Here is a 17,724-nt window from a genome sequence, read left to right on the forward strand (position 1 = left end):
TTACTTTTATCTAACTGATACTGGAACTGAGACAGGGAGAGATTATGTCACTTGCTGTAATTACAGAACCAATAAATGGTGAATTTTTAAGATACTTTACTCATAGTTCACCATTTTTTTTTCTTTTGGTTCTGTGATAACATTTGTTCATGTACTAAATTTTATGTTGATACTGTAGATTCAACAACTACAGGCCCACAAGAGAGAAAACACAATTAAATTCAAGTTACGGGGGCAGGGAGTTCAGGCAATTCCCACCTAACAGTTACAATGCAGGTGTATCTGGCACGCTTCCTGGGTGAAGGATGCAGCTGCAACCCAGACTTTGCAAATGCAAACAACATAACCTAATTGCATGTACCTTCAAAATAATTTGAATTTAAAAAAATGATTAATTCACATTTAGAACTAGGCAATAACACCGAAGAACTCATGCTCTTTACCACAAAATTACTCTGTGGAAAAGAAAGAAAGAAAGAACTAGGTCTATGGAGGCAGCTCTATCTGCAGCTGACTCTAGGTTTCGTACCATCTCTTGTAAAGTCAATTTGCACTGAGCATGGCTTGAGGGCAATCTTTCTGGAGATGCTTTTTTCTTTTTGTTAATGGGAGATGATTACTTATTATATTCTTCTGGTAATTAAATAAGATCAACCATTCAGTCGTTAGCATCAAGTCAAAAACTAAATAAGCAATCAATATAAAATATTTTGACTTTTCATTTTCAGTTCAAATAATTTTTCAAATTTCCATATTTTTTGTATTGTGAGATGCTTTTTTCTATGTGGTGGTATAAGTTCCTTTTCCTGATTTTTATGCTGTTTGATTTTTCTCTTTATTTCTCATATAATATGTATTTGTCAAGATATAGTAAATTTACATTAGTTTTGTCCATTTAAAATATTTACTTCTCTTGTTTAAAATCTTCCCTTTGTAACTATTTTGATGCCCTGTAGCTCTGGGATTATCATCGTATATCCACTTAGAGAAAATCTTATATGCTGAATTCAATATTACAAAATATTAAAACTTTTATACTTGATTAACTGATACATCTGAAATTTATTTTGCTACCTTATAGAAATGAGTTTTTACATTGACTGAATATTTATTTATTCGATGACCTGTTCATTTTGTCAATGCTGTATGATGCTCTTTTTGGCATTCATACACATAATTACCTCCTGTGGGAACATTCATTCCATTGCTTTTACTATTCTTAAGCCATTGCCAATGAGTGCTGTGCTGTCATAGCTCACAGCAACCTTAAACTCAGCCTCAAGTGATCTTCTTGTCTCAGTTTTTCTATTTTTAGTAGAGACAGGTCTTGCTTTTGCTTGAACTCATGAGCTAAAGCAATCCACCTACCTCGGCCTACCAGAGTGCTGGGATTACAGGCGTGAGCCCCTGTGCCTGGCCTACCATTACTGATGTTTTGTTATAACCATTCTGCTTTTCCAAAGAAATGTATTATATGTGTTTACTGCTTCTTTTAGTAATAGAATTTTTAGAAACACTGTCTAAGTTTCAAAAGAAATGCTACTGGCATTTTTTTAATTTTTTATTTTTTTTGTAGAGACAGAGTCTTATTTTATCGCCCTTGGTAGATTTCTGTGGCATCACACAGCTCACAGCAACCTCCAGTTTCTGGGACTACAGGTACCTGCCACAATGCCCAGCTATTTTTTTTTTTTGCAGTTTTTGGCTGGGGCTGGGTTTGAACCCGCCACCTCAGGCATATGGGGCTGGCGCACTACTCCTTTGAGCCACAGGTACCACCCCAGCATTTTATTTTATATTCACATAAACTATAAAGTAATTCCAACAATAGAGAAGTTTAATATATACATTTATATTATTGGTAGTAATCTGATATGTTTATCTCTTTGTTAGTATATTTTAAATACTAACATTTTGAACATTGGGAACAAACTCATTTGCAGGGAAATTATTAGAAGCGTACAGACCCTTGCACAGACAGCCTGGCACACTCATGCACTTGTAAAGGCCCATAAGGCCAAGCATGGGCATGCCCATGGGCATGCCCATGCACATTGACAGGAGCATAAAACTGTCATGTGCATTGACATGGCACCCTAAGATTGGCTTAACCATGTACATGCACATGTAATGGAGAACCTAGTAAGCACCTACCCATGCTTATTGCCCACAAGGCCTAAAACAGCCATGGATATATGAACAGAGTTGTGCATGTACATGACTAAGAGAACCTGTCATGGCCACGTACATGTTCATGGCTGAAAAGGCTGGGCACAATGAAGTACATAAACATGGCTCACAGAGCCTGTCATAGTTATGCCTATGAACCTGGCAAACAGAAATTTGCACCATTTTAAACATGTACTTGGACCAGAGGCCTGGAACATACATGTATGTGCGTATGTTTCACAGGGCCTGGCACAGTCAATTATATATACATGGCCCACAGTACTGACATAAGGTTGTACATGTACCTGTTTCATATATCCTAGAAAATTCATGTACATGTACATAGCCCACAAGTCCTGGCCCAGAAATGTTCCTGGAGATGTACTGGTGTAGTCAGGTACATGGCTCAAAAACATAGCATAGCAATGTATATGAACCTTGCCACAAGACCTGGCACATTTATGTATGTATAAAAGGCTGAAGAGGTCTAGAAGACCTATATACATATATAGGATTCACTGAGCCTGACATAGCTATGCAAAGTATTACATGGCTCATAGAGCTTGGCTCCTTCATGTACAGGTGCATGGCCAGGTGCAGGCCTGGTGCAGCTATGTATGCCACACCCAGCAAGATTTTGAGTTGAGAAAAACTGAAAATATTTCCCCTTAAATCAAAATCTGATGAGTATGTCCTTTATCGCCACTACAATTCTACATGGTTCTGGAAGTCCAACACAGAATAATCAGATTTAAAAAAATCAAATATAAGATGCACCGCAGATGTAATCCCACCAATCATCTGCCCTCTGCCCAACCTCCACCTCCCTCCACTCCCTCTCCCCCTTTCCCATATTCTTAGGTTATAACTGGGTTATAGCTTTCATATGAAAGCCATAAATTAGTTTTATAGTAGAGCTGAGTACATTGGATACTTTTTCTTCCATTCTTGAGATACTTACTAAGAAGAGTATGTTCCAGCTCCATCCATGTAAACATGAAGGAGGTAAAGTTTCCATCTTTCTTTAAGGCTGCATAATATTCCATGGTGTACATATACCACAACTTAGTAAATGTAGAATATAAATCTCTTAACACAATAACTTAAGAAAATGCCAGGAAGGCTATGTTAACCAGTGTGATGAAAATGTGTTAAATGGTCTGTATAACCAGTGTATGGTTCCCCATGATTGCATTAATGTGCAAGCTATGGTTTAATAAAAAAAAGGAAAAAAATCTGAATATTCAGTATTGTGATTTTAGGATTTGTTTATTGATGTGATAAATCAAATTCCTGTTCTTAAAAAAAAGCAAATCTATCTATAATTGGGTATGGACGTGGAGAAATTCTCACTCTTTGCCAAAAGCTGATGATATGATCTTGTACCTAGAAAATTACAAAGATCCAACCAAGTGTCTAATGGGATTTCAAGATAGATACAATATCCCAGGATATAAAAAACAATGTACTCAGAAGGGGGGCCATCATATATGCTAACAATACTCAAACTGAGAATAAAATCAAGGACACAATTTGCTTCGCAATAGCATCAAAAATAAATAAATAAAGGACCTTAAAATATATTTCACAAAGGATAGGAAGAATCTCTCCAGAGAGAACTATTAAACACTGAGAAAAAAATTACAGATGATGTGAACAGAGAAAAGAACTGATGCTGTTCAAATGCAGATACTACCTGAAGTAATCTAAAGATTCAATGAAATCCCTGTTATAATATGAACATCGTATTTTCTAGATCTTGAAAAAAATAGTTTTATGCTTCTTTTGGAATTAGGAAAACAAACAAACAAACAAAAAAAAGAAATGGCCAATGCAATTCTCCCGAAGAAGAACAAATCTGGAGACTCCACTTTACCAGACATTAGATTATACAACAAGTCTATAATGATGAAACAGCAAGATACTGTTGTAACATTAAAGTCATAGATCAATGGAATAGAACAGAGAGTCTAGACATGAAACCAGCCTTATATTTCCATAGTATCTTTGATGAAACACACAAAACCATAGATTGTGGAAGTGAATTCCCATTAAATAAATGGTGCTGGGAATGCTGGTTAGTGACATGTAAAAAAACTGAAACAGAAGCTGCGCCTCTTACCATTCACAATAGATAAAAGATTTAAACCTAAGACACACAACTATAAAGACACCAGATTAAAGTGTGGGAAAAGCTATTAATCTTTTCAGTTTAGAAAATGCTTTGTAAAGAATACAATTCTGGAAATCACAGCAAAAACAAAATTAAACAAATGAGATTGGATCAAGTGAAAAAGTTTCTGCAGACCTAAATGATATAACATAGCAAAGAGACAACCTATAGGACGGGAAAAGACATGTGCACGGTACACATTCAACAAAGAAACAATAACCAGAACTTACAAGAACCCAAGCAAATCAATAAGAAAAGATTGAACAACTTCTTTAGAAACTGTGCAAGGGACATGAACACAACCTTTATGGGAATAGTCTACTGTACTATAAGTACCTGAAAAATGCTCATTGTTCCTAATCATCAAGGAAATGCAAATAAATACAATATGGAGACATCACTATGCCCACTAAGAATGGATGATGTCATAAATTTCCAAGACATCAAATGGTGCACAGATGTCGAGAGAAAGGAACACTCAGGGACTGCTGGTGAGAGTGAAAACTACTTAAAAAATCTTGGGAAAGTAGTATGGAGATTCCTCCAAGCACAAAAAGTAGTCCTACCATTAGATTCTGTCATTCCACTACTTGGTATTACACAAAAGAAACAAAAAGATATTTTATCATAAAGATATTTACAATTCAATATTTATAGCAGCACAATCTGCAATTACAAAGATGTGGAAACAATGGAAATGACCTCCAACACATGAATGTATTAATAGATTATGGTCTATGTAAACCACAGAATACAACTCTGCTTCAAAAATTATGGGGTTTAGGGCGGCACCTGTAGCTCAAAGGAGTAGGGCTCCAGCCAAACATGCCGGAGGTGGCGGGTTCAATCCCAGCCCCTCCAAAAAACAGCAAAAAAAAAAAAAAAAAAAAAATATATATATATATATATATATATATATATATACGGTTTGTGTGCAGTGTCTGTGGCTCAAAGGGGTAGGGCGCTGGCCCCATATGCCTGAGGTGGTGGCTTCAAACCCAGCCTTGACCAATAACTGTGGGGAAAAAAATGGGGTTTCGTATCTTTTGTAAAAAGCTAGATAAAATTGGAGTCCATTCTCATAAGTATCACAACAATGCAAAAACTAAAACCACATTTAATAAGCGCTAAATTTGGACTAGTAAATAAGCACCTAAATGCACACATTAGAGGAAAAAGTCATTGAAACTCGGTGAGACGGGGATAGGGCATATGTAAATTTCCATGCAACAGGTACACTGTATGGGTATATTGCATACTTCTTAGGTATACAACTTACAATTCAAATTTTAACCCTGTAAAAATCAACTACAGAACCTAATCATATCTATCTGCATATTAATCTAATCATATCTATCCCCATATTAACAAAGGAACCTAGTAAGGAAAAAAAGTCACTTTCAGGTGTGTCTTGGTGTCACTGTTTCCGTGAACAGAGAAGCCAAGAACACAAAACAATTATAGCTTGGACCCAGTACATCCTCCATGTTGTGTTAAGCGAGACAGAGACAAATCCTGGTTCTAAAACATGTGATAACAGCACCATCACAACTCCATGGATTCCTTAACTTACCTTCTCTTCTGATTCGCATGGTGCCTGTTCAGAGCCAGGGCCTCTTTCAGATCTAAACTCAATGGCCAGGGATTGGCAGTGATACAGCACACTGGTAATTCTGCTTTGCCTTCAAGAGATCTGCCTCTTTTCTTAGCCAGAAAGGTCTTTATCTTTATACGACTTCATGGAATGGAAGTAAAAGGATGCCATCTGGAACCATGAAGATGCATTCCTCCCACTATTTGAACACCTCTAAGAACAATAAGATGAATGTTTTTCCAATGAAGGCATTTGGAGATGTAGTAGTGCAGCCAAGATGAAGTGCCAGGGTGGGCTGGGCAGAACAGAGGATGGATGAGGATGAAGAAAATAAAGATTGAGACACAGAAGTTTTTGGTTGTTTTCCTACTGAGAAGAGATCCATAGCTCCATCTTCAGAGAAGAGTTCCATAGCTCCATCTTGAGCAGTAACAAATACTCAAGAGAGCACAGGCTCTGCAGTCAGAAAAACAGCCCTAGAGTTTCCTTTCTGCCATACACTCCTAAAGTGTACTTGCACAAGTTACTTTAACTCTTCAAGTCTTAGTCTTCACATAGTCAAATGGAAATATTAATAACTGCTGTCTTCTCAAGATCAAAAATACTTGTGCAAATAAAAATGCTTCTAACCTCCAAAACATGTGAAAAAGTGTGAGCTACTTAACTCTACTACTGCACAGGAATGAAGCCCAGTTAATGTCATACCATCCTCCATTATACCATCCTCAAATTCTTATGATTGAGGCTATATACTAAGGAATTCAACATGGGACATATGACATTATTCATAATGTGAGTAGTTGTATCCAGCAAGGGCTTTAGGGTTGACCTCAGGTAAGTGAAGACCACTTACACATAGAGGAGTAGATTGTCAGTGAAGTGGGAAGTGTGAGTGAAGAAAACACAGCATTAGCCCATAGTAGAGAATATTTGCAAGATGGAGCAAGTGGATGATGGGTCTCTAAAGGAGAATGAGAAGAAAACAGCCTGGTGACATGAGGTTCACATTGATGAACTCCGCCATCTTTAAGGCTGGGGTATCTTCACAAGCCAGTTTCCAGATACTGGGATTTCACACAAGGTATTCCACTTCAATGAGGCCACAGATGGGCAATGGGAAGGTGACAGTGGTGAGAAAGATGCCCTGAATGAAACTAAATATGATCTCCCTTGTCTAATATGGTGCTCATTCTGTGGTTCTTGATAATGATGTAGTGTAGAGAGTATCATGTGGTAACAAAGCAGTTGTAGCCCATCTATGGTATAGAAAACACTCAATACAATTCAGGAAATGGTGGAAAAAGAGCTTTGACACTCAGCCTGGATAAAAAACAGTGTGTCACCTTCCAATCCTACAGAAAGGAAAAACATGTCAAAATGAAATGAGCAGCACAAGAAGAAGGATGTGGTGTAGGGTGAAGCTGAGTGAGGAGATAATAGCTGGTAGGATGAGAAGCATCCTCCCAAAGGACAAATGCAGACCAAAAGCAAAACAAAGAACCTCATCTCCAGGCTGTGTGTAGGGTGCCTGAAAAATAAATTGAGTCACCACCAAGAGATTCCTCATAGCTTTGAGACAGTACAAACTTGAAACCCAAGAGATTCAAGACACAAGAGTCTTAACCCCAAAGTCACATTACCATGCTTTTTCCTGAAGACTCAATGGGCTGTGTTTTAAAAAGTGATAACCTACTTTTTCAAGAGCAAAAGTCAGATCTTTATCAAAACACTAGTAGTAAAAAGTTTCTATTTCAGAATCTACCAATTACTTAACTGAAGAAAGAAATGTTTTCTAAAGTCTTCTGTAGAAAGATCAATGTTTAAAGACATTCAAAGTCTTCTGAAGTTAGACCACTTTTATTTTGGATATATTCTCTTTGAGCATATTTGTGTTTTAAACACAAACTAACACATTTAATAAGTAGGCAAGACAGATGCTACTAATCCTGAGAAGTAGGATATCAAGAGCGACCATTTTCTTTTCCATCGCATCTTTTATTCGTGACGTCTTTGAAGTTACCCAAAGTTCTTGAATCAGGATTTTCTGTCCTGCGGCTGCATGAATGGACTGCTTCCTAGAATGAAGTTGGGAAGGCTTGTGATTGAGAAATGGTGTAGAGATGGCCACTCACTTACACTGAACATTTCACATTGTTTTATTCATCAACAGACATAGTCGTACTCTTAATTTTTTGATTAACTATGTTTTTTTTAAGTTCAGATTAATATGGGAGCACAGTTAAGTTACATGGTTCGCATAAGTAAGGTTAAAGTCTGAGTTGCAAATGTGTCCTTTAAACAGGGGTGCAATGCACATGTTGAGTGGGAATTTACCAGACTTCTTCCTCGAATCCCATCGAGTTTTTCTCTCATAGGAGCATGTATTAATCTAATGGTGCCACTTTAGGACTAAGTACATGTGATGTTTGTTGTTGATTCTTGTGACACTTCACTGAGGAGACTGGCTTCCAATTACATCCATGTGTTGCAAAAGATACAAAATATCCACCTTTTGTTAGTGTAGAATAGCATTCCATGATACATATAAATATTCCAGAATTTATGACTCCATGTGTTGAAGGTCACTTGGGTTATTTCCACATCTTCATGATTGTGTATTGTGCTGCTATAAACATTCAAAGGCTGGTATCTTAATAAAATGTGCCTTTATTATCTTGGGAAAATTTCTAGTAATGGGATTCATATAAAATAGTAGGCCCATACTTAGCTCTTTTAGGCCTCTTCATACTACTTTCCATATGGGCCATAGTAGTTGCAGTTCCATCACAAGTGCATGAGTATTGCTTTCTTTCTGCACCCATGCCAGCATCTGCTGCTTTGAGACCTTATGATTGGGGTATTCTCACTGGGGACAGGTGTAATCTGAAATCTTAATGGTTTGGATTTATATTTCTCTGATAATTAATGACAAAGAGCATGTATTCACAATTAGTTTTTCCATTAATCTGTTTTAGTGAGACAAGTTTCTATTCTTCTCTCTTGCTCAGTTAATAAAATTATTTAATCTTATTGATTTTCTTGACTTGCCTATATATTCTGGTTATTAGTCCTTTGGTGATGTCTAGTATCTTTTTCTGGAATGGCCATTAGAGTTAATCTCATATTACTGTTGATGTCCTGAATATCATCAAAATGTTTTCCTTTCAATGTTTTCATTACCTTCACAGAAAGGAATAAGTCATAATGGACAGATGAGACAAGTAGCGAGGATGATGAATATCAGGAGGAAGAGGGGGAGGAAGATGAAGAAGAGGAAGAGGAGGAGGAGCAGGAGGAGGAGGAGGAGGAGGTGGAGGCCAAACCAAGAGTGAAAATGTTGTTGCTCACTATTAACTCCCTCACAGACAGTGCTATGTGATCTGGTGCCTTGTCATCATGGAAGAGCTATGACATTTTGGCTACAAATTCAGAACTTTTCTGTTGAATTTTTTTATCTAGCCTTTTTAATACTTCCCAAACTCAACTTTGTAAACCATTTGTTTATTTTTTTTAACAAATTCATACTGAATAATTAATCTGAGATCAAAAACTTTAGCAACATCATTTTCACTCTTGGTTTGGGCTCCTCCTTTTCTTACTCCTCTTCCTCATCTTCTTCCTCATCCTACTCTTCCTCCTCTTCCTCTTCATCCTACTCTTCCTCCTCCTCTTCTTCCACCTCCTCATCTTTTCCCTCCACCTCCTCTTCCTCCTCTCCTCTTTCTCCTCCTTCTCTTCCTTCTCCTCCTCTTCCTCCTCCTCTTGTTCCTTCTCTTCTATCTCTTCTTCCTCCTCCTAATCTACCTCCTCCAATTCCACTCCTGCTCTTCTTTCTTTCACTCTTTTCTGCTCATTTCAGCTCCTCCTCTTTATGATCATCCTCCTTGTTCTCCTCTGCATCCTCCTCTTCTTGTGGAGAATTGCCTGACTTCCGTTGTGCACTTTGACGCTAATTTTCAGGCTTGTATTGGTATTTCATTTTATTTTTCAGCAGTGATAAAACAACCCCAATCCTGGATTGTTTGCAAACATATTTTTCAGAACAATTGTAATATGTATTTTTTTCTAATTTTACTTTTGCTGCTTTAAAGTCATTGGTATCTGCAATGAGAACTACAACTTCCAGGTTCTTAGGATTTTCAATAGTATAAAATAATATTGTTTTCTAAACTTTTACCCAGTGAATGAGCAGGAAGAGGATTAAGAAGAGAAAAAGGAGGAAGATGAGGAAGAGCAAGAGGCGGAGGAAGAGGAAAAGGAAGCGGAGGAATAGGAACAGGGAGAGGAGGAGGAAGAGGAGGAACACGAGGAGGAAGAGGAGGAGCAGGAAGAGGAGGAAGAAGAGGAGGAGAAGGAGGAGTCCAAACCAAGAGTGAAAATGATATTGCTAATGTTTTTAATCTCAGATTGATTATTCAGCATGAATTACTAAAAAATTAAAAATGGTTCACCAAGTTGATTATTGGGGAGGATTAAAAAGTTTAGATAAAAGAATGCAATGAAAACGTTCTGAAATTTTAGCCAAAAAGTCATGGCTCTTCCATCATGAAAAAGCACCAGTTCACACAGCACTGTCTGTGAGGGAGTTAAGAGCAAGCAACATCATTTTCACTCTTGGTTTGGACTCCTCCTTCTCCTCTTCCTCCTCCTCCTCCTCCTCTACCTCCTCTTTCTCTTCCTCCTCCTACTCTTCCTCCTCCTCCTCTTCCTCCTCATCCTTCTCTACATCTTCCTCTTCCTTCTTCTCCTCCTCCTCTTCCTCCTCCATATCTTTCTCCTCCTTCTCCTCCTCTTCCTCCTCTTCTTCCTTCTCTTCTTTCTTTTTTTCCTCCTCCTAATCTACCTCCTCCAATTCCACTCCTGCTCTTCTTTCTTCCACTCTTTCCTGCTCATTTCAGCTCCTCCTCCTCCTCCTTATGGTCATCCTCCTTGTTCTCCTCTGCATCCTCCTCTTCTTGTGGAGAATTGCCTGATTTCTGTTGTGCACTTTGATGCTTAGTTTCAGGCTTGTATTGGTATTTCATTTATTTTTTTTTTAAGCAGTGATAAAACAACCCCAAACCTGGATTGTTTGCAAACATGGTTTTCAGAACAATTATAATATGTATTTTTTTCTAATTTTACTTTTGCTGCTTTAAAGTCACTGGTATCTACAACGAGAACTACAACTTCCAGGTTCTTAGGATTTTCAATAGTATAAAATAATATTGTTGTCCAAACTTTTACCCAGTGAAGGAGCAGGAAGTGGAGGAAGAAGAGAAAGAGGAGGAATATGAGGAAGAGTAAGAGGTAGAGGAAGAGGAAAAGGAAGAGGAGGAATAGGAAGAGGGAGAAGAGGAGGAAGAGGAGGAACACGAGGAGGAAGAGGAGTAGGAAGAGGAGGAAGAAGAGGAGGAGGAGAAGGAGGAAGAGGAAGAGGAGGAAGAGGATGAGGAAGAGGAGGAGGAGGGAAAAGATGAGGGAAAGGAAGAGGTGGAGGAGAAGAAGGAAGAGGAGGGTGAAGAGGAGGAGGAAGAGGAGGAGGAGGAAGAAGAAGAGGAGGAGGAAGAGGAGAAGGAGAAGGAGGAGTCCAAACCAAGCGTGAAAATGATGTTGATTGCTCTTAACTCCCTCACAGACAGTGCTGTGTGAACTGGTGCTTTTTCATGATGAAGAGCCATGACTTTTTGGCTAAAAATTCAGACCGTTTTCATTGCATTCTTTTATCTAAACTTTTTAATCCTCCCCAATAATCAACTTGGTGAACCATTTATTACTTTTTTAATAATTCATATTGAATAATCAATCAGAGATTAAAAACATTAGCAATATCATTTTCACTCTTGGTTTGGACTCCTCCTTCGCCTCCTCTTCTTCCTCCTCTTCCTCTTCCTCGTCCTCCTCTTCCTCAGCCTCCTCTTCCTCCTCCTCATTGTGTTGAATGGCCTGACTTTGTGCACTTTCATGCTTAGTATCAACCTTTTCCAACTTTTTATCCTCTCTCTTGATTTCTTCATGGAAGTTAGATGTATTTTCTCAAGATAGGAGCTGTTCAGCTTCACTTTTTGTTTGCAAGTCAGGAGAAGATTTGATTCCTCCATCAAATACAAACTGTAGTTTGCAGGTTAAAGAATGCTACATTGTCAGAAATTTGTTGAAGTGCATTCAAGATAGGAACTCTTCATCTGGCCTACAAAGTTTCTGCTGGGAAATCAGCTCCCAAGTAGCTAGGACTACAGGTGAGCCACAGCTGTTAATGTGATAGAATTAGCCTTGTAGAACAAGGTGGAGCTTATACAGGACAGCTTACAGCATTTTCTATTTTTTTTTTTTTTAACATATGCTGCAGCTGTGGACAAGTGCCAGACAGAATCTTGGCAGGATTCTGTGGTGGAATATCTCTGCACATTGTTACATCCATCAGCTTGTCTTTAGGAGGCTGGTCCACCTGAACTAAAGGTCATACAGGAGGCTCTGAAGCTCATTTAGAATTCAAGGGCATCAAGGCCAGAGTCCAGAGACATTATAAGTGAGTCAATGCTTCAATTCAATTGGACCATTTTCTTTGATTCATCACACTGTGGGCCAGCTGCACAGTCGCTTTTTTCTTCAAGCTCTCACATGAGGAAGCATGGCTCTCTGGAAAGCTAGATGTATCTGTCAAAAAAATCAAACAGGATTAACACTCGTACTTAGAACGAATAAACCCATATTTCCTTAGAAATGAACTATATTGCTTAGTTTTATTGTCTTTTTAGGTAATGTATTTCAATTCCTACTGCCAATAAAGAAACTATTACAATATTACCACAGGTGTTAAAATGGGAAATGCCTGTTGAGGTGTACTAGATTTATCTTAGGTCCTGATGAATGGTCTTTCTCTATGCAAAATTTTCCCAAACAATGAAAATGTCATTAGACTAAGTGGTAATAACAAAATAAAAGTAAAAAAATAATTCCATATACCTAGTTCTGCATAAGAATGTACCTTCTAACATGGGTTGCTGGATGTTAAACATAGCTTACTCTTGGGAAATCCATTGACTAAGTCTATCAGTTTCTTTTGCTCAAGTTTCTGTAATATCCATTACCTCATTTCATATTTACAGTAATCGTAAAGAAACTTTCATCCACATTTTTTAGATTAAGATATTGATGCTCAGTGGCATAAAACAATTGGCCAAAGATAACATAACTAGCAGCTAGTGATATAGGAATTCGTAACCTGGAGGTTTCTTTTGTCTTTGATTTTAACATCTGCCTATCTGCGAATAATGCAAATTATTGTCAAATTATCTCATAGCACAGTAAAATGCTGAGAAGTGTGTCAAGAATCAGGGAGCGGAAAAAAGAAAAATAAGAACATCAGTCCTGCCTCTACTACTTCTGAGCTTTCTATTCCAGTTTCAACAATATATACGACATATATTAGAATTCCTTAGCTGGGCATTGTGGTGGGCATCTGTAGTCCAAGCGACTTGGAAGGCTGAGACAAGAGAATCACCTAAGCCCAGGAGTGGGAGATTGCTGTGAGCTGTGATGTCACAGAACTCTACAGAGGGTGATAAATTGAGAGACTATGTCAAAAACAAACATTTCTTATAAAGTTTAATTTTTCAAAAAAAAAGTGCAAACCATCCTACTGTAGCATGCTGCCTCTGATAACTTATGAAAGCTAGGAACTTATCACACACCTTATTTAACTCTACCATCCTGTTAAATAACCTGACCTGTTAGCAGGCCTTCTAAGAAATGATGGGAAACCCAGGGCTCTGTTGAGCCACATACCAGGCTTGCTTTCCTTCAGCTTGCATGGCTTTGAAGAAAACAACTGTGCCAGCATCTTCAGAGACATGAGTCCATTTTTCACAAAAAGCAACCCAATTATTGACAGTACCTGAGGGTTTTTCTTGAGTATTTTATATTCCGGATGACTCTCCAAACAGGGCAGTGACGTGTCCTCCAAAGATGTTGCGGCAGTTTTTTATCACAAATTCCACAAGCTGATTAACGTATAAAAAGAAGCATTTATTTTCATATAACATGTTGATAAATTGCATTTTATATAGTAGACTTAAATTTAAGAAAGTGTATTCTATTCAACTTCTATAAGACATTGTCTTTAAGACTAAATACCTTCCATTTCCTTTACAAATGGTGATTCAGTTCCCCAGAAAATATAATACAAAAACTTCATTACCTTTTCTGCAGAGGCCATTTCTTCTCTGCTTGCAGAAGGATGCCAGATTATACTTGGATCCATACACACCCCTAAGTGTAAAGCATCCATTTCATTTGCCGCGGAGAGTTCAGCGATATTACTTAAGACCAGGAACACGTACCGTAAGAGCACAACTTTTGCTCTTGGTAGCTGGTCTAATAGCCTAAATACAGAAAAATGCACTTGGTAGGCAAGGCAATTTATTTCAATCTTGTAAAGGCAGGCAACACTAACTTTGCATGAGGTACAAGGCAAATAGGAACCCAGCTCAGATACCCAAGTTTCAGTTAATGTGGAACCCAATAAAGTGAGAACTGCAGGGAGACAATGAGAAAAGAAACACTGGAGATTTGGGGGGGTCATATTTATACACTGTCTTTACAACACAATGAAAACTTAGTAGAATTCAGATAAGTGTCATTTATAAACGAATACTCTTCATGAAATACTTCCCTGAAACTAGCTCAATATGTTGAAGCTTAGGCAAATCTTGCAACATTTAGATTACTCTCAACCACAACCCACCAAAACCTTTCTGATGAAATTAAACAGTAATTAAATTTAAATTGCTCCTTTATTTTTAACTGGCAACACAGAAATGCTGTCTCTAGGTAAAGAACCAAATCCCAGCTGTAAAGACCACCCGGTCCATTCTGAGAGTTCATTGTCTGCTCCACCATCTTCTGTGGTTGATTTTGTTCCAAATATTGCCTCATTCCTTTTTTTTTTTCTTTTTTTTTTGAGAAAGAGCCTCACTATGTCACCCTGGGTAGAGTGTTGCAGAATCAGTTGTCAGTTGTCACAGCACCCTCAAACTCTTGGGCTCAAGCTACTGTCTTGCTCCAGCCCTTTAAGCAGCTGGGACTACAGCCACCTGCCACAATGCCCAGCCATTTTTTCTTTTTTTTTTGCAGGTGTTTCGCCATTGTTTAGCTGGCCCAAGCCGTGTTCAAACCTGAATCTTTCAGTGTGTGTGTCTGGCACCATAACCACTGTGCAACAGGATGCAGAGCCAAATCTTACCTCCTTTCTATCACTTTTTATATATGTGTCATGTTTTCATTACTTTCTTTTCTACTATTCTGATTTGGTAATTGCTAAGAGATTCTTTTTTTCTTTTCTTTTTCTCTCTCTTTTTATCTCTTCACAATTTTTTTTATTAAATCATAACTGGGTACATTAATGCATTTATGGGGTACAATGTGCTGATTTTGTGTACCATTTGGAATGCTTACATTAAACTGATTAACATAACCGTCACCTCACTTTCTTAATGATAGTGTTAAGACATTTATACTCTACTCTTAATTGATTGACATGTACCCTTGCAATATACACCCTAGGTGAAGTTCCACCAATTACCCACCCTCCACACGTCCTCTTCCCTTCCTTCTCCTCACTCGCCTCTTCCCTCTTTCATTCTCGGCTACAGTTGTGTTTTACCTGATTATTTACCAAAATATTGTATTACTCCTACTCAGAAAACATGGACAAGCTGATATTCACAATTGTTGCTTTTTAATAAAAGAATCTGCAACCTGAGGAAAACAAGCATGTCTGACTCCTGTTGTACAAATCACAGAAAAGACTTTCTTCAGCATAATAGTCTGAAAAGAAGTATAATTCCTCTGAGGAGGAATTATGCAGGACTTTCAAATGGACCAAAAGATTACTGGGTGTATTCTATATAAAATAAGGCATCTAGTAAACGCTTTGGGGATACTATGGGATCCTTAAGCCTTTTCACAACCAGGACTGTTTACATCTCTGTCATTGAAGATAACTGTTAGCAGTGTACATAAAACATTGCAAAAGAATTGAAAACTCTGTCTGGTAGAGAGTCAACAGATTTCTCTGAACCCTTGCTCTGGTAGAAAGCGGGATATTTGCATCATTTTTTAAATTTATTTCAGTATTTCTGGCTCAATTTGGTTCAAATACGTAAGGTTACATAATGTGCAATCTATAAAGATGGCTACACTATCTTACCGATTCCCTTATTAATTATTAATTTAACTAAAAGCATTGATATGCATTTATTTCATATTTTCATGAGAGACATACTATTTTATTTTATCTCACTTTATTTTATTTGTGTATGTATGTATTTATTTATTTATATTGAGACAGAGTCTCACTATGTCTCCCTTAGTAGAGTGCTGTGGCATCACAGCTCACAGCAACTGCACAGCCTTGATCTTAAGAAATTCTCTTGCCTCAGGCTCCCAAGAAGCTCCTCAGGCACTCAACACAACACTGGGCTATTTTTGTTGTTGTTGTTGTTGTTATTGTTGTTTGGGACAGGCCAGGTTTGAACTTGCCAGTCCTGGTGTATGTGGCCATAATTCTGGCCTCTGAGCTACAGGGTCTGAGCCTGTAGCTTTTAAAAAATATTTATCTTTTAATGGTACATAGGATAAATACATGTATGAATGATATGTGCATTATAAATATAGATAAATGATATTGTGAACAATGACCAAACAAATATGTAGAATCTGATGCTATCTAAATGGCTTACACCAAACCCTAATGGAAGTGGAGTTATGATTATGCCACATGGTTTAGTTTCTGGTATATTCAATATCTGTACTATGTTCCAACAATCCCCAAAAGTATGCATATAATTCATATTTAAAAGATGTTCAAGGAAAAATATCTATACTAAACAATAACATGCACGTAAATGATAATGAGTGTCCTGAATTTTCACAGAACGCACACTCTTTAGTCAGAGTAAATAAACATTTCTTTTCTATTCTCTTATCATGTTGGATATATCCAAGAAAGGACTATCGAATTGGTCCCAAAATTTCCCTTGGCACGAGAAAAAACAATTTACTTTTTGTGATCATACTGACACTATACATCTCCCTTTTTTACTGACATGACTCAAGAAGCTGAGCTGGGTGATTCTCTGCTTTGTTCCCACAATATTCTCTAAATATCTCTTTTATAGGACAGATTAGACTGCACTGACAGTAATTTCTTGGTTTATCTATCTTTCCCAAACTGAATTTCTTGAGAAGAGGAAATAAGTCATTTTCTCTCTATGACTTCAGTTCAAGAATTAATAGAGATGTTTATTTACTTTGATATTTACCAAAATTAAGATCATAAATTGTAACCTGTGTTATGCTGCATTAACTCACTTCCAAAAACCACAGTTGACTCCCCTTTCTGACTCTTCCATGCAAGTTTCAATTTGCAAGTCCTATTGGGGTTTCTGGCAGGGTTCCATTTGATTGTGTCTGTAGAGATTTTACATTTCTTCATTTTTGTGTCTCTCAAAAATTTCATAGTGACCCACATAACAGCTAGTGAATTAATGAATAATAGCTCTTTTTATTCATTAAAAGTCAGGTACACAGAAGAGGCACAATGTTCAAGCATTTCATGCTTATTGGATTAGTGAGAAAACAATGACAGTGACAAGCTCATAGAAGTCAACTTCTAACCTGCTGCCCATGAATATAAATTTGAGTTTTAGTAGACAAATTATAAAATGTAAGGTATAAAATTAATTTTTGAGACATAAATGTTAAAATAATTACCTTTTAATTTTTTCAATTTTCTGTCTGTTGCTGC

The sequence above is a fragment of the Nycticebus coucang genome, unplaced genomic scaffold (genome assembly GCF_027406575.1).
Source record: "Nycticebus coucang isolate mNycCou1 unplaced genomic scaffold, mNycCou1.pri scaffold_67, whole genome shotgun sequence".
In the NCBI taxonomy this organism is placed as follows: Eukaryota; Metazoa; Chordata; class Mammalia; order Primates; family Lorisidae; genus Nycticebus; species Nycticebus coucang.